Genomic DNA, 9,810 nt, shown 5'->3' on the forward strand with positions numbered 1-9,810 from the left:
TTCTCAGCATTGTGACAAATAAAGAAGTATCAGGCCTAAAAACCTGTGTACGGCACATTGACGGTATCTGAAAGTCATGTTTTTAAGAAACATGGAATGAGTCAAGCAAACACCTGACACAAGACCTAAGAGGTGCATCTGTGCCTTAGTTGATCCATCTGCTGTTCACTGAAGCCTCATCAGAAATGGTCTCAGTATGTGCATAGCTGTCAAGAAGCCATTCCTAAGGAAACTGGGAGAAATGGCTGACACATGCCAAATTACACCAAACCTGGACTGAAAATCAATGGCAACAGGTCTTATGGAGTGATGAATCCAAATGTGAGATTTTTGGATTCTCATCAATATATAGGAAACAGGTCATGCAGGAGAGAATTACAACAGTGACTGCCTACAGCCATCTGTAAAACATGGCAAAGGTTCTGCATTTCAGTGAAGTTTGGAATTTTGTCAAAATCGATGGAATTATGAACATCAGATTTCAGTGTTGGGAAGGTTACTTTTAAAATGTATTCCACTGCAGATTACAGAATACATGTCCCAAAATGTATTTTGTAAAGTATTCCGTTACATTACTCAGTGAGAGTAACGTATTCTGAATAATTTGGATTACTTAATATATCATCATGCTTTTTACAACTACATGAATGTACTATTGCTGTGTGATTTATTACTGTTACTGAAGGCTACTCGCCATACCAATACCAACTAGATTTTTAAATCTTAATATAAAATGAGTAACAGTAGCGTGGACATTAGGTAAGGCTGCACTTTTTGCAGCGATCTCGTATAGAAAACTATTCAGCGAGTATATAAAACAGGTCCGCGGCTCCGAACCGTAAAGGCATAAAACCGTAAAGAGACCTGTGGCTAATACGTCGGGTTCCGTGTCGGGCTCGTAGCCAAAAACTAGCTTTACTTTGTTATCTGGGTCAACTTTGCTAGCGACAGACAGAAAGAGGCGTTGAAAGGCTGGAACTTCTTGTTTCAGAGGAAAACACGAACACAGTGTACAGTCGAGTCTTAATAGCGTACTTACAACTGGGCTCATCAGGCACTCTTTTTGGCTGCAGTGGTTATTATTATATTTACATGCTTCCATCACCCGTTTCTGATCGGTGACAACACATACTTTTCCACTCTCCTTTTTCTCCTTCCCTTGCGCTCACAGACACATCACGAGTATGGCAGTCCATTCTCCCTGCAGCACGGACTACACTGCCCATGAGGCTACAATCTTTAGGGCTGAAACACTCTGCCTATTGCCTTCATATTAAATAATATTTTAAATAATAATTAAAAAAAATATTTCCTCACGTCATTATGTGAGCCGGCTGCAAGTAGAGGTGACATGGGCCGCGAGATTGAGAGACAGGCATTAGAGCCTCTCAATGCGTGTTTTGTTTGGGTTTCCACCGGCGTGGAACTACCAAAAATAGAGAGGGCATAGCGTAACATATGAAACGGGAAGAAAACACCGTCTAATCCATTTATTTCAACAAAGTAACTGTATTCTGAATACATATTTTGTATTTTAAATATGTAACGTGCATGTCAGATTTTGACCCACCATACAGTATCATCTGGTAAATTTCTGATTGGCATTAATTTTCAACATGACAATGAACCCAAGCACACAGCCAATGCAGTAAAAGCATACATGGATAGAAAAAAACACAATAGACTGATAGTGATTGGACTTCAACATTAAAACTGGCATTGCAATTATTGAAGCAGTGTGGGATCATCTTGACAGAAACAGAACAAAAAGCAGCCAACATCCAAAGAAGAGCTTTGAATGTCCTTGAAGATCCCTGGAGAACTATTCCTGAACACTCCTTAAATAAATTACAATACGGCTTACTTAAGAGAGTTCAGGATGTGTTGAAGAATAAAGGAGGTCGTACCAAATATTGACTTTAATGGTTATTAGAATTGTGCAAACCCTGTTTTGCTTAATATTCTGTATTTCCATGTGCACTATATTGCCAAACGTATTTGCTCGTCTGCCTTCACACACATATGCACTGGAGTGACATCCTTTTCTTAATCCTTACTTCCTGTGACCCCATAAAGAATAGCTACTGCGTTACTGCAACTAATGCGGCACGCTCCACAGGTTTGGAGTTTATGGACATTTTTTGACCATTCTTCCAGAAGCACATCTGTGAGCTCAGACACTGATGTTGAACAAAAAGGCCTGGCTCACAGTCCTCAGTCTAATTCATCCCAAAGGTGGTCTGTCTGGTTGAGGTCATGACTTTGTGCAGGCCAGTCGAACTCTTCCACACTAACTTTTCTCATCCATGTCTTTATGGAACTTGCAGATGAACAGGAATGGGCCATCTCCAAACTGTTCCTATAGTGCTCTTGCTGTTCCTATAGTTGGGAGCATGAAATTTGTTATAATGTCTTAGTAAGAATCCCTTTCACTGTAACTAAGGGGCTAAGCCCAACTCCTGACAAACAACCCCACAAAATAATCCTACGGTTACACTGCAGCATCCAACATTTTGCATCACGCTTGCTGATGCAAGACTTGGATATAGCTGCTCGCCATTGGAAATGCATTGTATGAAGCTCCCTTTTCCCACTTTGTTATAATACCACTAACAGTGGAATATTTAGGCATGATAAAATTTTATTACTGGACTTGTTGCACAGGTAGCATCCTATCACAGTACCAGACTGGAATTCATAAATTATTATGAATTAAAAAATCCCTGATTCTATTTCAAATATTGCTAAAATGATATAAATACATGAGGGGTGACTCAGGACTTTTGCACAATACTGCATGGTTCTGGTGGAGGGGGCAATTTTAAAATCAGTTGGAGGTAATCTGGAATCTGGAACTAATTTATAACTCCCATTTCTAATCTGATGGCGACAAGAAGGATAGAAAGAAACGTGCAGAAACTCTCATTTAACAGGTCGTGTAGTTATAGGTGGACACACAGCCAGAATAGCAAATGTTTATCTAGCATATGAGGCTGTAAAAGTTAAACTGGGAGTGGGGAGTTATCAGTGTTACATAACACAAGTATGGAATTATTTATTTAGCAAAAGACTTCTTCTTAGAACTTTTGAATAATAAACTGTCAGACAGTAGTGACAACAAGTAATGTGATGGGTTTTTTATTATTAATTCTCTCATTTGCTTCCACCGTTCAGGGAATAGTGAACTCTGTGTAATTAGTCTAGTCATAAAACACATTTAGTTAGTGGGACGAGTTTGCTGATAGTTCAGCGTTTGCACAGAGAATCAATGTAGACTTCTTCTTTTTTTAGCTGTTTTCTTGTGTAATTAACTTAGAAAACTAGAAACAAAATTTGGGAGATAATTTTTTATCCCCCTTTGATCACCCCCCCCCCACACACGCATTTTTATTTATTTATTTTTATTTTTTCATTTTATTTCTGCCCAACTCCAGTAAGGCTATCCATTTTACAGAAGACCACCAATACCACCAAACACTTGACTGGTACAAGTCCTGGAGTATTTGAGAAAGAAGGAAACTTTACTACTTTAAAAAGAACCGTAAAGTAGTAAATTCTTTAATTTATTTTTATTTATTTTATTCTGAATTTGTAAAACAGCATTATCTTGGTGTAAAAGTCATAATTACAGACTACTACATTGTCTTTGTTAGAATTTCTCATATTTAGCTTAAGTAAACTAGAGGTTCCCCTAAGGTAGTGCTGCTGTTATTTAACTGCTTTCACTGTGAAGTAACTGGGAGAACACAAAGCTTGCAAAGATCTTTGTGAACAAGGGCAGGCCTTTCTAGGTTAAGTGTAAAATAACAAGTGATATTTTACAGTAGCTCCTTTTTTTGATCTCTTTCCAAAACTACAGCTCAAGACAAACAGAAAAGAAAGCTGAGCTGCAGGAGCACCGTAGATGGTGAATCAAAGAATCACAAAACAGAGGGAGATAACGGTCAAACGAGTCCACAGGAACCACTTAAAGTGCCCCAAACTCCACAAAGACATTCAGCAGTCTCAGAAAATGAAGTAAGCAAAGTCTAGGGCTGAAAAATCCATGAGGAGCCAAGCATGGCTGAAAGACACTGCACTGAATTACCCCCCAAAAGTCGAAAAAACAACAAAAAAATCAATCATTTGCTGCAGTTTATGATTGCATTCTCCTTTTATTTTCTATTTTCAGAAAATCTTCACAGAAGATTAACTTAACATGTCACTGTAGGAGTATAGTTATGTGCTAAAGCTCTTGCCGCTAACAAACGTGCAGGAGCAAACTAAGACAAACTATTTTTTTGGGATTAGTTCAAACCAGAGGTGAGGTTTGCAAGTAGCTTTCCGCCCCTCTTTTCTTCCTTTAGCTTGCTTCATTCCCCCATCTACTTTGTTCCACCTAAATATTACATGTGCATTAGGAAGACTAGCAGATGATGGATGTGTTGTAATACCAGTTCCACCTGTTTTTTCCACATTTTCTCCAGTGCCTAACAGCTACAGCACGAACTCAACAACCCAAGACGGGGAAATGTAGAAACAGGCCCTCATCGTAACAGAAACCGTTGATGTCTTCGTGACCTCCATCTGTGCAGTAAGACAGACATCCAATGTAACCTTCAGTATACATAGTCCTCTACACCCGCACTATAATACTGAAATAGTGCAAAACATTTTTTTCATCATCAGTAGATGAAAAACTGCAAGTCACTCAGGTAACCTTCACATTTATATTTACACTGTATTTGAATAGTTAATACTATTTACTTCTTGTCTTTTTATTGTGTGTAAATTGGTTTGTGGCTTGTTGTTACAATGTAGTTCCTCTCAGTTATGTGACTACATCACAATAGAAGCTGCGGTAATGGCTATTTTCACACTTTTACTTCTCTTTAAAAAGAGGTTATTTTGTGAAAGCATGAGCAGAAATAACACTAATCTAACACATTTTAACAAATCAGAGAGGTGCTGGGACGCAATGCTTAAAGTATAACTGTGTTTTAGATAGAAAAATATCTATCCAAAGCTACTTGGTGTTATGTAAAAAAGTGCTTACCTCCCTGTCACTCGTTAAATCATGAATTAGATGCAATTAATCACATTTTTTTCAAAAGCTTAGCTCAATTTCACTTGCCACACTCAGGCCTGATTACTGCTAGACCTGCTTAATCAAGATATCACTTAAACAGAACCTTTCTGACAAAGTGAGAAGATCTCAAAAAGCAGCACCTCATGCCATGATCCAAAGAAACAAGAACAGATGAGAAAGAGTCACTAACATGTATCAGCCTGGAAAGGCTTACAAAGTCATTTCTAGGGCTTTGGGACTCCAGCAAACCATTATCTTAATCCCTCTGGGTCAGGAGAGGCATTTAAGGTGGTGATTGGAGCATATCTTGTGACCAGTCATGTACACTGGGAATGCAAATGCTGCAAAAAAAAAAACAAAAAAAACAGCACTGGCAAAAAATAGAAGACGTAATGTATTTGCTCTGACAAACACAAGTTGGGACTTTAATCGTAAAATATGAGATGAGGTGTTCATATGAGGTGTTTGTAGTTTCAGAAAATAGACTGGGAGTGTGGGGCTTTTCTGGAAAAAGGGTCATGTAAGATGCTGGGAAGGCTGGATAGTGACTGACTCAGCCCAGTCAGGAAGCATATGAGTAATAGGCTCAGTCTCTGCCCGGCCACACTAAAACAAACTCTGAGTTTTCAAGTTGAAACTAAGGAACATTTCCAAAATGCTGGACTGGAGTATGATGATATCCTCAAGCCACTGTCTTACCGCACACCTGAGAAAGTGCTGCAAAGTAATGATAAGTCGCAACAGGCTTTTATAATTATACTTTATATCCAGGCGCCTTTAAACTCATCTTGGCAGTTGGTTTTGTACTGTATGACACATCAATTGAAGTCTGCTCTCTTCATCACATTTGCCCCAGTAACACACTTCACACTCACATTTTCAGCACCCCACGGCTGAGAGGACAAAGTGCGAACAGCTTCCTAAATGGCTGATCACATGTTTGTGAATCAATCTAGTCAGTGATGAACCTTCCCAGGATTGGGCGGCCTACCAAAATTACTCCAACAGCGAATCAATGACTCATCAGGAGGTCACAAAAAACCCAGAACAACATTTAAAGACATGGAGGCCTCACTTGATTCAGTTAAGGTCAGAGTGCATGATTCAACAATAGGAACAGACTGGGGGAAAATGGCATCCATGGGAGAGTTCAAGGAGAAAAACACCCTGCAAATGCTCATCGCACATTTCCCAAAAAACATCTTGATGCTTTGCTGCTTCATGATGATTTGCTGTAATTGATGGAATCACATATTCTGCTCTCTACCAGAAAATCCTGAATGAGAATATCCAGCCATCAGTTTGTGAAGCTCAGTTTCACTTGGGTTCTACAACAGGAAAACACCAGAGTCCAAAAACCAAAACAAACAAAGAACTAAATGAAGGTTGAAGGTGAACCTTAAAGAGGCCATTCATGTTTGAGAAACACTTCTGTGGTTGGAATCAAAACAATTCTGTGAAGACGAGGGGTCCAAGATTCCTCCACAGTGATGTGAAACAGTCATTGCCACTTATCACAAATGCAAGAACTGCAATTTAGGGAGCAATTAATTTTCCACACATAGGTTTTCATAGCTTTTTTCCTTCCTTGACATTATAAGGGTTAAAGGGTTCATAAATAACATCATAATTTAAAAACAGCATTTTTTATTTACTCTGGTTATCTTCTGTCCATCGGTGTAACTTTGTGCTGAACATTGGGGGAGGGGGTCGAGATCTCTGTCTTAATAAATAAATAAATCTGGGTAAATTCCCAGATGATCAAACATGAAACTATTTTGCTGGTAATACATGAAATGAGTAAAGAAAATCAACAGCCTATTTATGCAAGATAATTCATAATTTTATTGGGGGCGGGGTTTGTATCTAAAACATGTAAGTGTAACAAAAGGATTGTAAAAGATGTGCAAAAAATCTTAGAAAGTGTTACGTCCCTCTGCAGCCCCTAATCATCTCAATGTGTTCAGCTGGTGCTAATTGGCCACACCTAGGCAGGTGTGGATAAAAGCATACCTGAGGCAAGCTTCCCGGAGAGCTCACTTGTCTTTGCCTTGGTGGCACCAGCCATTTTAGCCAAACTATTCCATTTTAAGATTAAAAACCTCTTCTCACCTACACTCTGGTATTCGTCTCCTTTTTTATGTTGCGGCTTTTGAGCCGGGTCGTAACAGAAAGCACGAGGGGTGAAAATCACCTCAGAGGACATTCACGCAAACAGGTCTACATTTTAAAAAACAAAGCACTTTTTTGGCACTTCGTGGTAAAGTTCTGTATTTTGACTCCAAGAAAAAAAAGAAGCTTTAAGAGAAAAAGGATGTTTGCGTGAAAGGACAGCACTTCCCACAACGCAGGCATTATTACAAACTTTCCTCATACAGCACAGGTTATCAGTACAAAAGAGGAGGGAACAACCTGACACGCCTGTTGACTCTGGCAGACAGCTGTTAAACACGCATGGGCAAGATGTTCTTAAAGTGGTCTGAAAATAGCAGTGTAAGGATCTGTAATTGCATGTGAGCAGGCCAAACTCCATCAGCTGAAAGGGACCATGATGAAAAGCTTAGGAGCAGCTACCAGAGACTGCTCACGTCGAGAATTCATTTCCAGTCTTTATAGCTGTGCTGCTGAGCTGAAATAGTACAAAAGAGACAAGCAGAAGAAAGAATCTAGTGCCAGTAATGTTTTTCCCCCGTGTGCCATGAAACATTAAGCAATTAGCTAAATTTATGTTTTCTAATTGATCGCTTCAGTTAAGCAGATGTTTTCTGTTGTTGACATGTTTCCATACTGGTATAGATCCTTACAGGTGGTGCCTGAAAATATGGACACCCATCATTTACATGTCATTTTCAAAGTTGCTTGACTTTTCCACAAAGATTTAAACATGGCAGTGTGATGGCAACAACTCTGCCTGTAAACCTTGGCATATTTTTAGATCTGTTTTTATTGCAGTGGATCCACAGAGTATTTGGACCTTCCCACTTCCTCTCACTTGCTGCTATATTCATTTGCACTGCTGTTTTCACAGTACTGTTGGACCCCATGAGGCTTCTCTGAGATCTCTTCACACTGTACCTGTCACTTCCTTGGAGATGTCAGCCCTGCTCCCACAGCCTAAGCATAAGGCAATAGCAGACTGCTTCACTTCACCTTTTGTCACTTTTAATACTCTTTGTGTTTCCGGGACTTCAGGACCGTGTTCTGCTATTTATTTCCCCCTCACAGTATTTCTTGCACAGGCTTCACACATTTGGAAATAGCAATTAGTCGTCTTTTTGCACGTCTTACAGGGAAGAGCTCACACTCATCTCTTTGCTGATGAGATTTTAGTTTGATGTCGCATCCCTGCAATTCCTCACAAACTCCGCCATCATCCCATGACATCCTAAACCGGTCGTCTTCTTCCTCATCAAATGTTTCATTTTTAACAGCCGCTATTTCTATCTCTGACTTCCTTACTTTTTCTCCTGTCCTACATCTGGTTCTTCTGGCTCCACTTGCAATCTGTTATTTGACTCGCATAAGCTGGATGTAAGGGTCATTTATCACATGTTGTTGTTGTTGCTGCTGTTATTAAGATATTGTTGATACGATAAGTTGTCTTGAGCTTTATGAAATGATTGTGTAATCCTTCCTAAACCTTCTCCAGAGAAACGGTCAGGTGCCTTTGGCCTAAGTATGAATTTCAGTAATTAAAAAAGAAAAAAACAAAACAGCCACATACAGAGCTACAGTGTTTTCGCAGCTGAGCATCCATCAGCTTGTTTTCTAGTTGTGTATATTTTGGGTACACAGGCAGATACTGTGTCACACTCTCTCTCTCTCCCTCCCCAGTTTCATTCTGTCTAACTGGAAAAGACAAGGATGAGGGTGGTCGCTTTTAAAGCGACACATCCTCTGGCAGGCACTGCTCTGTATGGTCTTCCATTATGTTGCAGCACCCGCCTTGCGCTACTTTGGAACTAGGTTGTTTCCATGACGACCAAGTATGTGATGGACAGGTCTGTGTATGATGGCCGGTCTGCTGTGTGAGCTTCCACCCTCTGCTGTCTTCCAAGCTGCATGCTAAGGTTTTGGCATGTCTACTTGTTAATGTATTCGGTGCATAACACAAAATCTGCATATAAGGATTTGGTGTATTTGGTTATATATCTGTGTGTTTGTGTACAGTGATGCATTCACTGTCAGCCAGCTGTAGGAATCAAACGGTTGCCTTCACACCCCGCACTCAGCAAGTCTACTTTTAGGAACAAACGCCCACATCATATTTTCTTACTGCCAGTCCTTCCCACCCACGGTACAGTACATACAGACACAAAAGAATTTGAGTGCCCAACATGTGAAATTTGGTTTCTGTACCGACTCAGTGTTGCTTGATCACACAGAAAACAGAAAATGAACAAAACAAAGCTTTCAGATTCAAACTCTGCAACCTGTTATCTCTCCTCCTACATTATGCTTTTGCATGACCTTAAATGCTTTTAATATGTGGTGACATAACTAAGTAGACCTAAAGTTACTAGCTGTGCGGAGTGGCTGAATGTAGCTAGAAAAAAATACATGTACTCAGGTACTGTACTGCAGTGCAGATTTTTAATACTTGTAATTCCATTCATAAATCAAAGCGTCTGTGTGTGATATGAGGAAAAGCTTAAAAGCAGCTACTGGATTGTGCTCATGTCATGACATCCTGCTGAAACTCGAACAAAGCATCAGAACGAGGAAGGAAGCTGATTTAAGTG

The sequence above is a fragment of the Oreochromis niloticus genome, linkage group LG16, assembly GCF_001858045.2.
Source record: "Oreochromis niloticus isolate F11D_XX linkage group LG16, O_niloticus_UMD_NMBU, whole genome shotgun sequence".
NCBI lineage: Eukaryota > Metazoa > Chordata > Actinopteri > Cichliformes > Cichlidae > Oreochromis > Oreochromis niloticus.